The sequence below is a fragment of the Lepisosteus oculatus genome, unplaced genomic scaffold (genome assembly GCF_040954835.1).
Source record: "Lepisosteus oculatus isolate fLepOcu1 unplaced genomic scaffold, fLepOcu1.hap2 HAP2_SCAFFOLD_40, whole genome shotgun sequence".
NCBI lineage: Eukaryota > Metazoa > Chordata > Actinopteri > Semionotiformes > Lepisosteidae > Lepisosteus > Lepisosteus oculatus.
Window position 1 is genome coordinate 773,634 of NW_027167934.1, and position 19,188 is coordinate 792,821.

The 19,188-nt window shown below is 46.5% G+C and overlaps 8 non-coding genes and 1 pseudogene across 8 annotated transcripts; 8 read left to right on the forward strand and 1 right to left on the reverse strand.

Annotated features, from left to right (window-relative positions):
- The first annotated feature begins 117 nt into the window (after positions 1–117).
- Positions 118–234, forward strand: LOC138228362 (U5 spliceosomal RNA). Its single transcript, XR_011185442.1, has one exon. It is a non-coding gene; the product is annotated as a U5 spliceosomal RNA (small nuclear RNA).
- Positions 235–625: 391 nt separating this feature from the next.
- LOC138228383 (U5 spliceosomal RNA) lies at positions 626–742 on the forward strand. Its single transcript, XR_011185463.1, has one exon. It is a non-coding gene; the product is annotated as a U5 spliceosomal RNA (small nuclear RNA).
- Positions 743–1,133: 391 nt separating this feature from the next.
- Positions 1,134–1,250, forward strand: LOC138228370 (U5 spliceosomal RNA). Its single transcript, XR_011185450.1, has one exon. It is a non-coding gene; the product is annotated as a U5 spliceosomal RNA (small nuclear RNA).
- A 391-nt stretch (positions 1,251–1,641) lies between these two features.
- Positions 1,642–1,758, forward strand: LOC138228379 (U5 spliceosomal RNA). The gene has a single exon (XR_011185459.1). It is a non-coding gene; the product is annotated as a U5 spliceosomal RNA (small nuclear RNA).
- Positions 1,759–2,899: 1,141 nt separating this feature from the next.
- Positions 2,900–3,026, forward strand: LOC138228419 (U5 spliceosomal RNA; annotated as a pseudogene).
- A 4,826-nt stretch (positions 3,027–7,852) lies between these two features.
- On the forward strand, positions 7,853–7,934 carry trnas-gcu (transfer RNA serine (anticodon GCU)). Its single transcript has one exon. It is a non-coding gene; the product is annotated as a tRNA-Ser (tRNA).
- A 4,801-nt stretch (positions 7,935–12,735) lies between these two features.
- Positions 12,736–12,808, forward strand: trnar-ucg (transfer RNA arginine (anticodon UCG)). The gene has a single exon. It is a non-coding gene; the product is annotated as a tRNA-Arg (tRNA).
- A 3,324-nt stretch (positions 12,809–16,132) lies between these two features.
- Positions 16,133–16,296, forward strand: LOC138228100 (U1 spliceosomal RNA). The gene has a single exon (XR_011185196.1). It is a non-coding gene; the product is annotated as a U1 spliceosomal RNA (small nuclear RNA).
- Positions 16,297–18,204: 1,908 nt separating this feature from the next.
- Positions 18,205–18,346, reverse strand: LOC138228275 (U4 spliceosomal RNA). Its single transcript, XR_011185361.1, has one exon. It is a non-coding gene; the product is annotated as a U4 spliceosomal RNA (small nuclear RNA).
- Between the last annotated feature and the right edge of the window lie 842 nt (positions 18,347–19,188).

Consider the following 19,188-nt stretch of genomic DNA (forward strand, 5'->3'; position numbering starts at 1 on the left):
GAGCCCGGAGCTGAACGGGCCCCACTGGCTCGTTTGTAAGGCCAGGTGTATTGCCAACCACGACCGGCAGCGCAGAGGCTTTGAAGGTGGCCTGGACTCCTGCAGCTGTGCAGCCACGCACTCTGGTTTCTCTTCATCTCGTACAAATCTTTCGCCTTTTACTAAAGATTTCCGTGGAGAGGAGCATGAATGCGTTCCATGCAATTTTTGTGCTTCCCTGCCTTCGGGTGGGGCGCAGCCTGGCTGGTCAAAGAGAGAAAACAAAAACGCTCGCAATCGGTCTTGTTATGGCGATTGTGGCAGTCTGCTCCGCGAGTCCACGGTCTCCGGCCGTCTGATTGGCGCTCTTTTCTTTGGGGGGCGGGAAGTGTCCGGCCGCGGGGGATCTTGGGACCTCGCTTTGCATAGCGGCTTCCCAGAGTGCGTCGTTTCCGGCACAGTGTGGCCGGGTGTTTTCCGAGTTATCGCACGGATTCGGCACGCTCGCAAGCCGTGAGCCGCAGGCGATGAGCCCGGAGCTGAACGGGCCCCACTGGCTCGTTTGTAAGGCCAGGTGTATTGCCAACCACGACCGGCAGGGCAGAGGCCTTGAAGGCGGCCTGGGCTCCTGCAGCTGTGCAGCCACGCACTCTGGTTTCTCTTCATCTCGTACAAATCTTTCGCTTTTTACTAAAGATTTCCGTGGAGAGGAGCATGAATGAGTTCCATGCAATTTTTGTGCTTTCCTGCCTTCGGGTGGGGCGCAGCCTGGCTGGTCAAAGAGAGAAAACAAAAACGCTCGCAATCGGTCTTGTTATGGCGATTGTGGCAGTCTGCTCCGCGAGTCCTCGGTCTCCGGCCGTCTGATTGGCGCTCTTTTCTTTGGGGGTTGGGAAGTGTCCGGCTGCAGGGGATCTTGGGACCTCGCTTTGCATAGCGGCTTCCCAGAGTGCGTCGTTTCCGGCACAGTGTGGCCGGGTGTTTTCCGAGTTATCGCATGGATTGGTCACGCTCGCAAGCCGTGAGCCGCAGGCGATGAGCCCGGAGCTGAACGGGCCCCACTGGCTAGTTTGTAAGGCCAGGTGCATTGCCAACCACGACCGGCAGCGCTGAGGCTTTGAAGGCGGCCTGGGCTCCTGCAGCTTTGCAGCCACGCACTCTGGTTTCTCTTCATCTCGTACAAATCTTTCGCTTTTTACTAAAGATTTCCGTGGAGAGGAGCATGAATGAGTTCCATGCAATTTTTGTGCTTCCCTGCCTTCGGGTGGGGCGCAGCCTGGCTGGTCAAAGAGAGAAAACAAAAACGCTCGCAATCGGTCTTGTTATGGCGATTGTGGCAGTCTGCTCCGCGAGTCCTCGGTCTCCGGCCGTCTGATTGGCGCTCTTTTCTTTGGGGGTTGGGAAGTGTCCGGCTGCAGGGGATCTTGGGACCTCGCTTTGCATAGCGGCTTCCCAGAGTGCGTCGTTTCCGGCACAGTGTGGCCGGGTGTTTTCCGAGTTATCGCATGGATTGGTCACGCTCGCAAGCCGTGAGCCGCAGGCGATGAGCCCGGAGCTGAACGGGCCCCACTGGCTAGTTTGTAAGGCCAGGTGCATTGCCAACCACGACCGGCAGCGCTGAGGCTTTGAAGGCGGCCTGGGCTCCTGCAGCTTTGCAGCCACGCACTCTGGTTTCTCTTCATCTCGTACAAATCTTTCGCCTTTTACTAAAGATATCCGTGGAGAGGAGCATGAATGAGTTCCATGCAATTTTTGTGCTTCCCTGCCTTCGGGTGGGGTGCAGCCTGGCTGGTCAAAGAGAGAAAACAAAAACGCTCGCAATCGGTCTTGTTATGGCGATTGTGGCAGTCTGCTCCGCGAGTCCTCGGTCTCCGGCCGTCTGATTGGCGCTCTTTTCTTTGGGGGTTGGGAAGTGTCCGGCCGCAGGGGATCTTGGGACCTCGCTTTGCATAGCGGCTTCCCAGAGTGCGTCGTTTCCGGCACAGTGCGGCCGGGTGTTTTCCGAGTTATCGCACGGATTGGTCACGCTCGCAAGCCGTGAGCCGCAGGCGATGAGCCCGGAGCTGAACGGGCCCCACTGGCTAGTTTGTAAGGCCAGGTGCATTGCCAACCACGACCGGCAGGGCAGAGGCCTTGAAGGCGGCCTGGGCTCCTGCACAGCACCCACCCACTGTGTCCCACAGCACCACAGCGCCGACACACCTTTGGTTGTCCCACATAAAAAACATAGCCATTGCAGGCGCCCAGCTGGATTGTAGAGGGCAGGTGCCTTAAGCCTCCATTTACATTGTCCGGTAGCAAGCGAACCTCGAATTTCCTTGCTCCTGTTTTTATACCGTCAACATCTCTAACCTCAGTTCCATGGTGGACGGTGCAGTACTGCTTAAGCCAGGTGTGAATGTCCTCCGTCTTTGCCATTTCCGAGAACATAACAACATGCACCGTTTTCCTCTCTCTCTGTGTCAGAGGCTGCAAGTTGATCTTCTCAAGGGCAGGAACTTTCCCTCTTTTTGCCTCAAACACATCCACACATTGTTCAAACAGAGAATAGGTAGCAAAAACAACCTCAAATTCTTTCTGACCTGGGAGAGCGAAGATGAAATCCAAGTGCCGAGGTTCAAAGCCAAGTTCCTTCTGTAACACTTTTCTGCTGAACTGCATACGATCCATGAAGAGGTCATCCAAAAGCTCAAAACGTACAGCATTCTTGCGGGATCCAAAGGTTGCCATCTCAAACTGCAAAACAAACACTGCTTCCACAAAACAAGAAAACAATCCAACTACAGGCTGATCAAGGTATCTCCCCTGCCAGGTAAGCTGAGAGCCACTGGCTCGTTTGTAAGGCCAGGTGCATTGACAACCACGACTGGCAGGGCAGAGGACTTGAAGGCGGCCTGGGCTCCTGCAGCTGTCCAGCCACGCACTCTGGTTTCTCTTCATCTCGTACAAATCTTTTGCCTTTTACTAAAGATTTCCATGGAGAGGAGCATGAATGAGCATGAATGAGTTCCATACAATTTTTGTGCTTCCCTGCCTTCGGGTGGGGCGCAGCTGGGCTGGTCAAAGAGAGAAAACAAAACCGCTCACAATCGCTCTTACAATGCAGTAAGTAGCACAGGCTACTTAGGGAGTAGGCTCTTCTTCTTCTTCTTCTTCTTTTTCACAGCCTTAGTCCCAGACTGTCCTGGGGTCAGCTGCTTTGGTTGCTCTTCTCCATTTGTCTCTGTCGAGCACATCTTCCTCACTCACTTCACATACCTCCATATCTTTTCTCACACAATCTATCCATCTCTTTCTAGGCCTGCCTCTTCCATTGTTACCTTCCACCTCAAATTCCATTACCCTCTTTGTTACTTCCTCAAAGTCCCTCCTCATGATATGTCCATACCACCGTAACCTCGCCTCTCGCATCTTCTCAACCACATCCACCACCCTACATTGTCTACGGATTTCTTCATTTCTGATCTTATCCTTCATTGAAATCTGCAGAATCCATCTCAACATCCTCATTTCAGTTCTTCTCATCAAGTTCTCTTCCCTCTTTCCAACTGCCAAGCATTCAGCTCCATATAGTAGTACAGGTCTAATCACAGTCTTGTACATTTTGCACTTTAACTTTCTGGGAATTTTCCTGTCACAGATTATTCCAGTTATCTCTCTCCACTTGTTCCATCCAGCTTTCACTCTTTGTTTTACTGCCTCCAGTGTTTCTCCTCCCTTTACCAGTTTTGATCCAAGGTATTTAAAGTCATCAACTTGTTTCAGTTTTCCTCCATTTGTCTCCTCAACATTGGTCATAGTATCTCCTCTTCTCTCCATTACCATTATTTCAGATTTTTGTGCATTCATTTTCAGTCCACCCTTTTCCAGACTCCTCTGCCATTTGAACACTTTCTCCCGTAGTTCTACTTCTGAGTCTGCCATCAGTGCCACATCATCAGCAAAGATGAGTTCCCAAGGCACTTCTGTTCTTACCTCCTCTGTCAGTGTGTCAATAATGTTTATGAAAAGGAAAGAACTTAGTGCTGATCCTTGGTGTACTCCAACTGTGATTTCAAACTCTTTTGTCTCTCCCTGTTGTGTTATCATCTTCGTAGTTGCATCTCTATAGGTTGCTTGAACTAACTTCACCATGCTTTCTGGTACTCCTTTCTTCCTCAAGCACCAATACACCACCTCTCTGGGCACACGGTCATATGCCTTCTCCAAGTCCAGAAAGGCCACATACAGCTTTTTCCCTTTCTCTAGTGTCTTCTCCTGTAACTGTCTCATCACAAAAATGGCATCTGTTGTGCTTTTCCCCACTGAGAATCCAAATTGTGAGTTGTGGATCCTGATTATCTTCCTGAGTCTCTTGTCCAGAATTTTTTCCAGGATTTTCAATCCATGTTCCAGAAGTTTTATTCCTCTATAGTTTTAACACTCCATTGGGTCTCCTTTCTCCTTGTAGATGGTAACCATACTGCTTTTTGTCCATTCTTCTGGAATTCTCTCTTCCTTTGCAATATTGTTTAGCAATCTCGTCAGCCACTGAATCCCCTCTTCATCGAGGTTCTTAAAGTGTTCTGCTGCTATTCCTGATGGTCCAGTTGCTTTGCCCACTTTCATCTCTTTGATAGCTTCTGTCACTTCCTTTACTGAAATTTCTTGGATTGGTCCACACACTACGTCTGCCTCCACTAGGTTCTCCCTCTCATTTTCTACATTTAACAGATTTTTGAAGTACTCCAGCCATCTTTGCTTGATCTGTTCTTCTTTAATCAAGACTCTGCCTTCTCCATCCTTGAGTCCCGCCACCCGGATAATATCTTTTTTCTGTCTCGCTCTATGTTTAGCAATCTTGTAGATTTGGTCCTCTCCTTCCTTTGTTTCAAGTTTCTCATTCCATTCTTTCCAGGCTCTTTCCTTTGCTCTTGCTACACTTCTTTTTGCTACCTTCTTTAGTCTCTTATATTCTTGTAATTCTCCAGTGCCATCTTTCAGTGCCTTGTATGCTTTTTTCTTTTCCTTCAGTGTTTCCTGAACTTCCATATCCCACCACCACTCTTCATTTTCCCTCGGTCTGCCTCCTCTTGTCTTTCCACAAACCCTGGTAGCAGCCTCTTCTAGGATGTGGCTCATCTCAGTCCACTCTTCTTCAACTGAAGGCTCCTCTGTTTCCTCTGTGTTGTTTTTCATTTCTTTCACCAGCCTGTTGAAATCTACTTTGTTTTCTCTCAGTTTCCACACTTTTGTTCGTGCTGGGTGTTTCCTCTGCCTTATTCTTCGCTCCTTCAATATTGTGATGTCCATCACCAGTAGCCTGTGTTGTCTGGTAACAGCCTCATAGGGCAGGACTTTAGCATCTTGGACTTTCGCTCTATCAATTCTTCTCACTAATATGTAATCTATTTGGGTATCATGGCCTCCACTCCTGTATGTCACCTTTTGCTCATAATTCTTCGTGAACCCTGTGTTCACTGCAAACAATTCAAGAGCTTGGAGTGTCTCTAGTAGCCTTCCTCCTTCTTCATTTCTCTCTCCTAGCCCTCTCTGACCATGTTCATCTGGATAATCTGGGCATTTCTCTCCTAAATGTGCATTGAAGTCTCCTCCAATTACCACCATTTCATTTCCTGGGATTCTGCTAATCACTTCTTCGAGATCTTCCAAAAAGCTCTCCTTTTCCTCCTGTGGTCTTCCTACCTGTGGTGCATATACAGAGATGATATTCCATAACCCACTCTCAAAAGCCACCTGTACATTGATAATCCTGTCTGAGTGTCTAACCACCCTCACTATCTTGTCTGCTAGGTCTTTGCACACTATCACACCCACTCCATTCATTTTGGTACTCTTTCCAGCATATAGAATCATGTATCCCTCTCCTAGGTGTCTTGAGCTGTTTCCTTTCCACTTGGTTACTTGCACACACAAGATCTCCACTTTTCTCCTTGCCATAGTTTCAACCAATTCTCTCCCTCTCCCTGTCATGGTGCCAACATTCCAACTCCCCACTCTCATTGACTTAACATTCCTTCCAGGCCCCTTCACCTTGTTTCTTTTCTGTAGCCCCCACTCTACAGTTTTCCCCACAGTAGCATAATTTCCATTAGTACCCTGTTGGGACACAGCACTAATGGCGGACGTTGTTAACCCGGGCCCCGGCCGATCCGGTATGTGGTTTGTGTTCTTTGCAACCATGGTTTTGGCAAGATGGTTTTACGTCAGATGCCCTTCCTGACACAACCCTTTTAGTCGCCTCTTACGACAGGCACTTAGGGAGTAGGCTGATGTGTTTAAAAACAACCAGCGCCAGGCAGGAGTCGAACCTCCAAACTCCTAATCCATAGTCAGACACATTATCCATTGCACCACTGGCCCTGGTGTGACACTACAGGACTGTAACCCAGTGAGCTTAGCACTGCAACTAGTAAAATATTACCCCTGGTCCATTCTTTTCCAAAAGTGAGAAACACCTGTTTTCTACATTTTGTCTGTTTTAAAACCATATCTCTTTAAACCAAACCAAAAGTTTGTCTTTTGCACTGATATTCTGATTCATTTCGATTTCAAAGAAAAAAAAACATTACCTTCCAAAGCATCATAAAATTGTCCCTTCCTCCACACTCTACTTCTCTCTTGTAGTAGTACAGCAGACCTTTCCAGGTGAGCAGATCACAGAGTCCGAAATGAGCTTCCTCCATCAAGCAAAGTACCTGAACATGACTCTGTCATCATAAAAGCGCCCCTGTAATAAAGAAATTAAATCCGAAATCAAGAGGGCAGTTGCCTACTGAAGTTCAAGAAGTCATAAATTTTAACCTAGCAACACATTAAAGGCTGCATCTATACAAGTACGATTCTAGAAATGCTCACCAGATTACGTTTTAAGAAAGAACTGCGCCTCAGGTTCCGCCGAGATCTTAACTCGGATGGCAGGATTCAGAGTCTGGAGTGTGGAATGATGGCGCACGGAGGGTCCACATACTGTGGATCTCTCAGTGATCTTCCGCGTGTTCAAACCGCCAGCGTGTGACTCCCCTGTCCCCGTGACCTCATTGCTCTGCTCTCGCCTCTGTGCAGCTGAGCCCGACTCATGGTAAAGTGGAAAAAAATATGCCCTAAACGTGAGATTTACTCTGGAGTGAGGATAGTTGTTACCTTCTTATCGTTGAAACGGATGTATGTGATATGGCGACTAGGTTCTTCTCCATTAGCAGGCTTAAGGTTAAAGAAAAAAACATTGCTGACTTCTTTTTTTTTTGCCAGCCTCGAGCGCTGATTAGCGAGGTTTGTATTTCATGTTTTGCAAGTTGCATCCATTTTAAGAAAAACAAGTTGCGTTAAAGACAGGAAATGAATACTTGCATTTAATTAAGTCTAGCGGTAGGCGGTTGTCTGTAAGGACCAGTTCAGTTCGAGAAGACAGAACGAAGAAGGCACCACTGGGATTCGGACCCAGCATCTCCTGTTTAAGGAGACAAGCACTTTAACCAACTAAGCCACGGCGCCCTGGGAGTGTTGTCCTTTTGCAGCCACTTGGACACACCACTCAGACACATCTGCATTCGGTGTGTGCTCCGCCTGCTCGCTGAGCAAGTTGCCACCTTTACATACAATAGCAACATCGACACCAAGAGAAAGGATGACAAATGGCTTTTATCTGGAACTTTTCATGTCCAAGGAGCTCAATGTGCTTTCTGTGTACAACAGGGCCACTGAACTCCACACTGGCCACTGAACCACAGCAGTGGCTTGCTGGCTTGACATCTCCCAAGGAAAATGTTGAAATCGCATGTGGAACAGGAAAAGGACCCTCGAGTACGAGGGAAAAAAAAGAAAAAGATCATCTTTAGCGCGCCAACCCATGTCTGGACAGCCCAGTTTCGTGGACGAGGTGGCCGAGTGGTTAAGGCGATGGACTGCTAATCCGTTGTGCTCTGCACGCATGGGTTCGAATCCCATTCTCGTCGCTCTCTATGTCTGACACGTGTGCCTGTTCGACGTTGGCCCTCCTTTTGTTTGCTCCAGTACTAGAGCCGTGCATTTTCTAGCGGTGGCTGAACATGGTATAGTAGGCTAACGTCGGTATCGAGCAGTGGCAGTAACAGTATTTACGTGCCGCTGCTGCCAAGTGGCTCTGGTTTGAGACTGCGTTTTCACTTACTTGCAGCACAAACGGAGAAAGCGATTTTTGACAGTCTCTCGAGAGACTGCGCTAGGTGTTTAGGGATAGATCAAAGGGATAGACTTTGTCAGTTCCCCCTGGGATGATGGCCTCTCAAATAGTTTGTGATTCCTCTAGACGTTTATACAGTAGAAGCCTGCTTCGTGGCTTAAATCCAAGCTAAGGAAACGAGTTAGAGGTCTGATGCAGAACTGCGAATTCAATGAAGGGGAACACTACAGTACATTGCACTGTATGTGTGAGGAAAGCTGCCCCCTTCTGTTCCTTGTCGACCGAACAGAGGACTGTAAAGGATACCGCCAAGAAACTTTAGGATGCTGGTTGGAATCCAGCTCCAAAGAGGCCCCTTTGGGTGTTATGTCATCAAAAAGTAAGAACAGAGAATCTCCCTTTGATCAAAAGCGCAACAGAACTGTTTTCCGTGGAGCAGGTTTCAGACCCGTAGACCTGTTTTATTTGTAGGGCAGGGCGCATTCCCAAACGCGAATCTCCTGTTTTAGAAATGGTTTGGGCGGCGTGAAGTGAAAATAAGAAGTGGGCTCCAGATGCACATGGAAGCAATCAAGTGTTTCATCCGAGCTGTTTCAAAGACTGCTCAACAGCTTTCCTTTCACAGAGGCCCAACGATTAATGATGGGGGTGCACCCTTCAATGTGCCTTACGACTCTAGGGAGTGATTGAGACGATTCGTAGCGTGTTTTCATTTCCCTCTATTCCCCGTGTTGCAGTGGTAGGATGACGTAAATTCCTGCTTCAACACGTAACGGCATTATAATCACGTGCAGGAGCTGAGGGCTTTTGTTTTGTTTCGTTTTCCATGGCGTTCGTAAACGCGCAAAACAAAGACAATTCCTCCGTCTAACACGAATGTAAATGCTTTTGAAAGTGCAGTGTGGTGCAGCTTGTAAAATCCTTGTCTACATTTTTGGTTTGTTGATGTTTTTTCTGTCTGCCAAAGTTGCATTTTGACATCAGGACGGGGAGACTTTATCATTTGAACGTGAAGCCAGCCTTAAACCCTCTGAGGCGTGTCTGTCTGCCGGCATGTATCTTGTGAAAGGTTTTTTTTTTTTAACGGAGAGCGACTTAAAAAAAGTTTCTGCAGCCACCTCGCACTCCGTGTTAGATTATAGGAGGAATGCGGCGGCGGCGAGCTCGCTGTAGTTGTGGCCGAGTAGTTAAGGCGATAGACTTGAAATCCATTGGGGACTCCCTGCTCAGGTTCGAATCCTGCCGACTATGGCGTCTGCCGCACGTTGCCTTGTGCCTGTGCGGCAAAGGCGAAGTGCAGTTTCTCCTTTCCTGGTACTATAAAAATGCTACATCGCTTGGTCCTGCTTCCATGGAAAGCAGTTCTTCAGGTAATTCTACTCTCTTACCAAAGCTGTTAGGTTCCTTTCCGTGGTGAGAGGGGTTGTCATGCAACGCTGCCACATAGTGCCGACAGACAAGTGTGTTGCGGGAGAAGAGAAAAGTGTTTGAAGATTTAAGAGTGTCTTAGGTGGAGCCAAAATCAAGTGTCACAAATGCAAGTGGGAGGATTTCCAATGTTTAATATGGTAAAAATAAGCGGAAGTTATCTGCCGGTCCGGCACAGTCTGCCATGCTTTTGTCATATACTGTAAAGTGGTGTCGAACTGGGTGTCGAACTGGAGCCTCACCATTTGCATATGTGAGGCTCCAGTTATATATCGAGTGTCACATTAAATGACAAAAATGAAGAGAGTTAAAGCAGCTGGAGAGGTTTTCTTACAACTTTTGAGCTGACACAGTTTTGGAAAATGTTTCCTTCACGCTGCACTGTACAACATAGGCAGCCAAGAGTCCCCAAAACAAAACAGAATTGACAGATAGGAGAAAATTCCCATTCGTCCTGAAGTTCCCAAAATCCAGCACTGAGCGTAAACAAAGTGTCTAAGTAGCGTGGGAATGCTAACCCTAACCCTAGCTGGAGTTTGAGCAATCCAGCACTGAGCGTAAAAAGATGAGTCAAAGTAACGTCTAAATTGGGTTAGTTTCCTTAGAGCTGGTTCAGAGTTTGCTCAAGAGTTTACCTTTCACAGATGGGCAAAGAAGAAAGTTGGGGGTGCACGCTTCAAGGCACCTTACAGCTGTAGGGAGTGATTCGAGACGATTCGTGGCGTGTGCTCGTTCCCATATACCGTACGCCCCGGGGTGCAGTGCTAGGATGACGTACAATACCGCTTGGGCACGTAACGGCGTTATATGCAAGTGCGGGATGTGAGGGTTTTCGTTTTTCCGTTTTGTTTTGCTCTGCTTTGCTTTGTTTCGTGGTCAAGAGGCGTAAGGTAAGTCGTAATCCAGGGAGAACACTGGTGGCAAACAGTCCGAGGTGAGAGGCGAGGTCCAAAGTCAAAAAGGCAGAAGGGGAGTCCAATATCCAGAATAAACGAGGTAATGGAAAAAACGCCAGGTAGAGCTCTCAAGGCATAGACTCAATACCGAGCAGCGGGAAGCAGGTAAAGATGGTAAAAATAGCACTGTGTACCGCACGGTGGAGTGTGTGCAGGTGGGTTAACTCGTGCGGCAGGGTTTGTTAATAATCACCCACTGCTGGTGCTGATTAGATCGCTTAAGAGTTGGTCTTAACTGCCTGGCGGTCATGACAAGCTCCTCTTTAAGCTGTGGTTTAGTTTTGCATTCATGTGTTTCTAGAGCAGTTATTTATGGGGGTGGGTGGGTCTTTCACAGAGGCTCAGGACAAATCCCCCGCATGAAAGTCTACTGTGTGCGTTCAAACAGTCACAGGTCAAGAGCCAGGCAGGAGGACAATGGACAGAAGAGCCAACGAGCTAAAAATAAAAGAACGAATATGAAAAAGCCACCATCTTTTTCTTTTTGACATTTTCCGACATTCATGCAAGCCAAGACAAAGTTGCTCGTAGCTACTTGTGGATTCCAATACTCTATCGAGTGCTTTGATGAGTTTTTGCAATTTGATTGTCGTCCTGTCAGCCTGTTTCTGTTTTTTTTTTCAATCTAGTGATGGAAAGTAAGAGGGAAATGATGGAGCAATCAATAACCGCTCCGGAAAAAAAATGGCAGAAAGAAATGGCCCGTCACTAAGGACATTTGTGAAGCAGAGGAGTGACATCACCACAAAGGCGACTTATTCTGCTGATCGTTTTGGTGAATAATGATTGAGGCGCGTTAAGAGAAAGGTAGCTGCATCAGCATGCTTAGGCTGCAAAGGATAAAGCAAAGGTTTACTCCATGCTGAAAAGAGAAAAAAAGAAGCACAACGTTTTGGCTGTGGAGCCTTCTGCGCCATCTTCTTTAGCGATGGTGATGATGTTTACATTGGAAAAACTGAGACACCCATACCAGAGGGGCTTGAACCACCAACCTTTCAGTTAACAGCCAAATGCACTAACCGATTGCTCCACAGAGACTGACGGCCGCTTGTGCTCCCTACATTTGCAGGTTTATGGTCAAAGAAAACAATCGTTTGCGCTTCTTGTAGCCAGCAATATTTTTTCACTGACAACCAAGAAATTGATTTCATCTTTCACAAAATGTATGGATTTCTTCAGAAACAAGTTATTCCAGAAAGGAAATGCATTCTTGCATTAAACTGAACAAAGCTGTACATGTTTGTCTGAAATGATACATTTGGCACAACAAGACACGGAGAGAGGCACAGCTGGTATTCAGACCCAGGATCGCCTGCTTACTAGGCAGGCACTTTAAGCCACTAGGGAGCACCGCACTTTTACAGACACTTGGACACATCTGCGCTCGGTGTGCACTTAACATAATCTCTGAGCCCGTTGTCTTTTTCCCATTTAATAGCAGAACTGACGCCAAGAGAAATGATGAGAAATGGCATTTATTTGACACTTCTCATGGAGCTCAATGCCCTTGACACCTCCCCAAGGCGACAGAGCTGCATTCTTTGGCGACAACATTTTTTCTTTTGTTTTATTTCTATACTTATTGATAGAAAAAAAAAACGATATGTCATGTACTGTAAGGGAAATGTCTCTTTTCATGGGGAAAGCTAGCACCAGCAAATGTTGTGTTTAGAAGAAGTGATTTAACATGACACGTGACCTAATTTACCGGAGCAAAAGCTCACCCAGCAAGCCCTGCTTTACTTCTACAGGAGAGAAGTACTGTAGAGTCTGCAAGATGTTCAGCTGGGTAGCTACGTCACCATGCCTCGGCTGCAAAGGAACAAGTAATAGGTTTATTGCATGCTGAAAAGAGAAGAAAGGAAACACAACGTTTCGGCCATGAGGTCTTCTCACACCTGAAGAAGCCTCACACCTGTAAAAGGTTCCATGGTTTTCTTTCTTCTCTTTTCAACATGGAATACACCTATTGTCTGCAAGATGTTAGAATTTCACGGTGTTTTGGAAGAAAACCTTTTTTCTTTGAATTCAAAATCAATCGGAATTTCAGCACGACACATCAACACTTTTTCTGTTTTAAGGAGATGATATTTTAAACCTGATAAAAATAGTAGGAAACACAAGTTTCTTGCTGTGAAAATTTAGATGGGGAAGTGTACTACTGGTAGCAGTGTAGAGCTCTCTGTGGTGGAGTGTAAGCGCATGTTCTATGGGCCAGTGGCGTAATGGATAACGCGTCTGACTTCGGATCAGAAGATTGTAGGTTCGAGTCCTTCCTGGCTCGTGAGGCTTTTAAACCTCTCAGGTTCCTCGGTAACAGGTTGCCGTCATGTATATGAACTATAGAAAAGCATTTGCCACAACCCGTAAATTAGCACGCAAGTGCGGGCTAGTTAACACAGAACTGTATGGAGATCATCTCCAGCTCCGAGCTCAATTGCAATGAAAAAACATGCAGAACAGAACTGGAGAGCAGCTGAATTTGTGCTCAGTAGGGTGGGGAGGACTCAGCATTGCTATTGTTCTAATTGGCATGAACTGCAGGGGATCTGAATCAGAACATGTCAGTTAGTTCGATCATTGCGTCAATATGTAGGCCACGTTAATATAGAATTATTACTTTGTCTGTCTCGTCTTTGTATATAGCTGAATGTCCCTGACAATTTCATGTTAGTTTTTAAGAACGACATTGGTTCTAATATATACATATATAGCATATAAGGAACACGTAAAAGTTTAGTCCATGCTGAAAAGATAAGAAAACCGCCACAACGTTTCATCTTGGAATAAATCTTTACTTGTTGTTTTGCAGCCTACCCATTCTGATCTAACTCCTCCCTTGAAATTCCCTAACAGATAAGGGTACGTACCGGCTCATGCGATGCTCAGTTGCAATTTGTCCCAAAACAAACAAGAACAGCAGCTGAGGTTTTGAGTTTGAACATGCACTGTATTAAAGCAGCTTTTATTTCCATTGATAAATGCTAGATATTCCTACAGAGATTCTCCAGGTGAGTAAGCGATTCCTGTTTCTGTTTGTATTTCTGTTTCATATATATATACAGTATATATATATATGTTACATGTGTCTCTGCAATAGTATAAATGTGTTATACACTATCAGGGGCTGCTTTTTTGTGCACCTCATCTACAACAAGGGTTTTTTTTCATTTATGTTTGTGGACCTTCACCATTTGAGGAAGTGAGTTAGATAAGAAAGTTACAGGTATGGTGAGCAATGACTGACAAAGGCACGTACTGCGTATTCCTTACAGAAGAGTAAGCAATTTGTTCTAAAAAACACTGGCTAAAGTCCAACATCGTTAGCAATCTTATTACTTAAATAGAATTAACATCAATAAACTGTAAGGTGCTGGTACATGCGAGTAGATTTGATCTTCTATTAAACAAAAATGCAATTACAGCTCTAAAAAGGTCAACCTAGACTTCTGTAACAGATCTGTTCAGGTCATCGCTGTTCCTCTGACCTTGTGAGTCTTTGGAATTTTAAAAGTGTATTTTGCTTGCCTTTCATGTGGTCTGTGTACAAGTCACTGTGGCGTATGCGGTCCTACACAGCCTTGCTATAGACGTGACGAGCCTCCGCTATGTTGCAATGGAGAACAGGTTCAGTATGGAGCTGCCGAGAAAATTCAGCTGGAAAGCTCGTTGCAGAAAAGCATCGTTATCTGCGTCCAGCTGCAAAGCGTCACTCGTGGGTGCTGAACAATCGATTTCCAAGGCAGTGGGTCTAGGCGATTTAGAGTGTTAAAGGTCCCAGCGAAAACAAAACAGCGCTGGTCCTTTTTCATGCACGCACGAGAGCAAATGCAAAGGACACCGTAGTCGGCAGGATTTGAACCTGCGCAGGGAGACCCAAACAGATTTCAAGTTTGTTGCCTTAACCACTCGGCCACGATTACAGTAAATACGCCAGCTGTTGGCTTCTTGCTACAATCGAACAGGGAGTGCGAGGCGGCGGCAACTTTTTTCAAGTTCGCTCTCCGTTTAAGAAACCTTTTACGCCATACGTGTAAGCAGACACACACCTCAGAGTACTTAAGGGTGGCTTCAAGTTGGAATGATAAAGTCTCCCCGTTCGGACATGAAAATAGAACTTTCTTAGACAGAAAAAAATCAACAACGGAGACATGTGGACGACGATTTCAGTCACTGCACTTTGAATAGCATTTTTACTCGAGTTACAGGAGATGCACGAATGGCCCTTGACCTACGCTCTTACGAATGCCTTGGAACATTGAAAGAGAACAGCCCTCAAGTCCTGCGGTTTATTATAATGCTGTTGCGTGTCGAGGCAGTATTTGACTCCGTCCTACCGTTGAGACACGGGGCGTACTGTAAATGAACTGCACCTGACAGCTTTAGAAAAACACCTGGGCTCAGTACGGTGCTGAGAGCTCAGCGTTGCTGTTCTAATTAGCACGCACTGCATCGGCTATGACCCGAACTTTTCAATTATCCCGAAGGACGGCGCCTGTTTGTGCAGCAGAGTGTTGCCATCAGGAGGCTGGGGCGTAAGAGAGCCACACAGCCCGCAGGGTGAGCGCTCCCTACTGGTCCCAGTCACACCTCTTGCAGGAGCAGCAGCAACCGGAGCTTTTCCGGGGTGGAATCTCCCATCCGGGTGCCGGCCAGGCTCACACCTGCTGGGCTGCCCCGGGGGTGAGCCCAGTCGAGAGTCGCAGGGCCAGATCTAGTCACCGGGGAGAAACGATACAAGTGAAGGATTGCTCGGCTCTCGGCACTTGAAAAGACCGACAAATGTCTCGATCCCGCCGGAGCTGAATGTACCCGCATGTGTGGTGTCGTCTTCTTCCCCCGCCCCGCTGTGTTTGCTGTATTGTCTCTGAAGGCGGCCCCCCCGAGACGAGACGGGCTGTTCCTGTGCCCCAATTAACACTTTACAGGTGCCATTCCCCGGCATTGTGGCCATTGTCGGTGCTCACACGCGATAAGATAAGGCGGAGGAGAGCGGGGCATGCCCAGCGGCAGACATTCAAGGAGGGGGCAGTGCGAGGTGAGGTGAGGTGCGACACGCCGGAGCCCCGACGCAGCTAATGCGGAGCACTTGTTGGACTGGCATCGAAAGGACGTGTGCGCACGGAGCGAGCCTTCCCTGCGGCGGAGCGCGGGAACTTTCTCCCCCCCTCCCGCTGCAGGAGTTGTGTGCACTGCAGCGGTGCCGAGAGAAAAGCACAGAAGGCAGCAGGCTCTGGAGAGCAGGTAAGAGACGGAGCCTTGTGGGCAGGCGAGCAGGCCCGTTTTTTGGAAATTGCTGAAAAGGTTTGTTCGGTGTGTGGCAGGCGCACGTCGCGAGCTTGCGTGGCGATCTGCCGGTCTGGAGTTATGCAAATGAGGCCGAATTGCATCCCGGGACATGCTGCGAATGCGCAACGGCGACTGCAGATGTGTAGGAAACGGCGCGCTCGTTTTCTCGTTTTGCCCACACTTTTGAGTGTTAGTGTGGCGTGTGAGTGTGTGAAAGAGTGGGCCCAGCAGGAGGCGGTGGCGTGCGGGGCGAGGAGGTGGCCTAGACTGCGCGATTTGTGCTGTGGGTGCGGGCCGCTTGCAGGGGCCTGTTTAACTCATACTTACCTGGCAGGGGAGATACCTTGATCAAGAAGGAGGTTCACCCAGGGCGAGGCTTGGCCATTGCACTCCGGCTGTGCTGACCCCTGCGAATTCCCCAAATGTGGGAATCTCGACTGCATAATTTCTGGTAGTGGGGGACTGCGTTCGCGCTCTCCCCTGATGTGCTTGGTCCAAAATCAGATACGGGAGGGTTAGGACACCACGAGCTGCGTGGCTGCGGAAGGATCCCGGTTCGACAGGAGTGGACGCCGCTGCTGGTTCTCGCTGGCTTTTAGTTAGGGGTCCGGAGAAGCATCTCAAGCTAGTTCCACTACTCTTTCTGGACGTTCATTCCCTTTTCAAAGTCAGTCGTTTTGCTGTAGTCTGCGTTCTTTAGGCTGATTATCGAGGTTAGCCTTTATTTGGTCATGGGGGGCCTCGGTACTGTATGCTGAGTCTAAAGACAGTTTCACCCGTTTTCTGATTGCTCGGTTCTGTACCAGTGCAGACATGTCAAACAGTGAATGGCTGTACCTCTATTGTATCCGTGCTCAATGAATGAAATCGGTAACAAATGAATATATGTCTAGTTATACGAAAAACGAGTGGTTTATCGACTCATCTTCATTTGCAGATTTAGAGGATAGCAGGGGGCACATAGCATACCTCATAGCAGGGGGCACATAGCCGCAATGTATTATCAATGTTAAATTTCAACCATAATATCGACAACATTAATAAACGCATACATTGAGAAAATATTCAACCCAGCATATTTTCCGGTTATATACCACAATGCATTGCTAGTATTCGTTGGTCACGTTTTTCAAACGTAGAAGTATATCCGCAAATATCTCAGCAATCCTCTTTTGACGAGCAAGTATGAACAATAATAATACTATCTGAATACATACAGATCTTTCTTAATATTATTTTGATTAAAATAGTACGTGAATAAGCAAAAAATGGCACATAAAAATAGTGTGAATGGGGAAGATGACACAAAATCGTTTTGCCGTTTCTCTTTTCTTATTCTATGTTGTACTTTCAAACTTTGGGTACTCTTTAATTAGGACAGACTTTATTGCTCAACTGCTATGATGCAAGCCAAATTTTATACATTTATTTCAGCTTTGAGCTCAGTAAACCATTCATTTTTTAGATTATACTAAAGAAGATATTAATCATCATTTATTTGGGAAGTAATATTATATAATTTTCTCCTAGCTGCGGTGCTGAAGTCCCACCCTACATCAACAGAAAAAGAAATAAAGGAGCACGCCATGTGTTACTTGAAGAATGCATATGCAAGGCAGGGGGCCAGGAGATCTGGACACTGAAAATAATAGGTTTTTGGTTCTAACTGTTAGGACAATTAGACAGGGTTTGCAAATAGTGGACAAAAATCGTCTTAACTTCCATTGTAATATTTTTTTTTCTTGGAAATATAGAAGTTGTACATTTTAAAATGTATATTTGAATCAAAATGTGGTTTTGAGTTAGTGTGTTAATGTAATTAGTTTGTGTTTGTCGTTACTATACTGTATATTGCCATGTTACCAGAATTTGAAGCTGAAGTTTAAGACTAGTTGTGTTTTTTATGATTATTGCCCATATGTTGATTGTTGATTGATTGTATACAATGTATAATTTGAAATACATATGTTTCAGGTGTGAATGTGTATTTTCAGAATAAATTTCTAAACCTAATCATTGGCTTGATTTACTAGTTTCTACACCTGTAAAACCTATCTTTGATGTATAATAGACCTCTACCCATATATGTATAATAGTCCTCTAAAGTTATCTGTAACACCTACCATATATGTATAATAGTCCTCTGAATTTATCCGTATAATAGAACTCCAACCATTTACGTATAATGAACATCTAATCATAGACGTATAATTGACGTATAACAGTAGACGTATATTAGAATTTCATTCTAGATGAATTGCAGACCACATTTAGATGTCTAAGGTATGCGTTTAATAGACGTATATTATACGGCTTTTGCCCACTGGGAAGCTCGTTTCTTTCTACCATTATGTCACTATGACAAAATCTGTCTTTAAACACCTTGCTCAGTCTCTGACGAGACTGTCAAAAATTGATTTCGCCGATTGTATTGCAAACCGGCGGAAGCGGGGTATTGGGAAAAGTTTTCAACTAGCAAAAATCGCGCCTCGGCTAAACCTCACAGGCTATGATACTGCCAATGCGCAAAGCTGACGGTTGCCAGGCAACCGCGGGGATCCTATGGAAATCGTTATCGATCGTCTCATGGCATGTCGTTGCTATAATGCTTCATATTTGTCGTCTTCTTCTTCTTCTAGCTTGAGGTTTTGAAGAATTTCATGACAGACAAGGGCTCCGTCAGGAACAAAGGGCGTTGTGAGAAAACCGTTGCTTATTTTCAGCAGCAGAAATACAACCCTTTAAATACAAGATGACAGAACAATGACGAAGGGCATGCCAGGAGGAACTCATGCACTGCAGAGGAAAGGGGGCGGGCACGTACAGTTCACATTCAAGCCACAAGTACTCTTCTCGGATGTTGCATAAACAAATCCTAACGTCCTGAAAGCATTGCAGCATGTTTGTGTCCCACTTCCCATGGCTGCAGGACTGACACGAACGGACAAACACTATCTGTGGCGTTTAGCGTGACATAGTCTTGCAGGCATCGTGCTGTCTTACTGCAATACTATACCGCTGGAGGAAACAGCACGGGTTCGATGAGCCTTGGAATGTGACTAGGAAAGAGATGCCTTTTGAACGAGGTAAAGCACTGCACAACGGAATTGAGGGATAATCTTACAGGGGATTCTGAGCGGTGTCTAAATAAATAAATTCTTCAGCTTCCGGGGATGGCATTTTGCAGCTGGAAGCAGATGTCGATGCTTTTTGAACAGAGCACCAAAAAAGCGTCTTTTTTGAAGGTACTGGCATTGGGCATTGGTGGTTCAGTGGTAGAATTCTCGCCCGCTATGCGGGAGGCTGGGGTTCGATTCCCGGCCAATGCAGTGGCTATTGCAGCGAGCGGCTCCATCACTTGCATCCCCTTGCAAC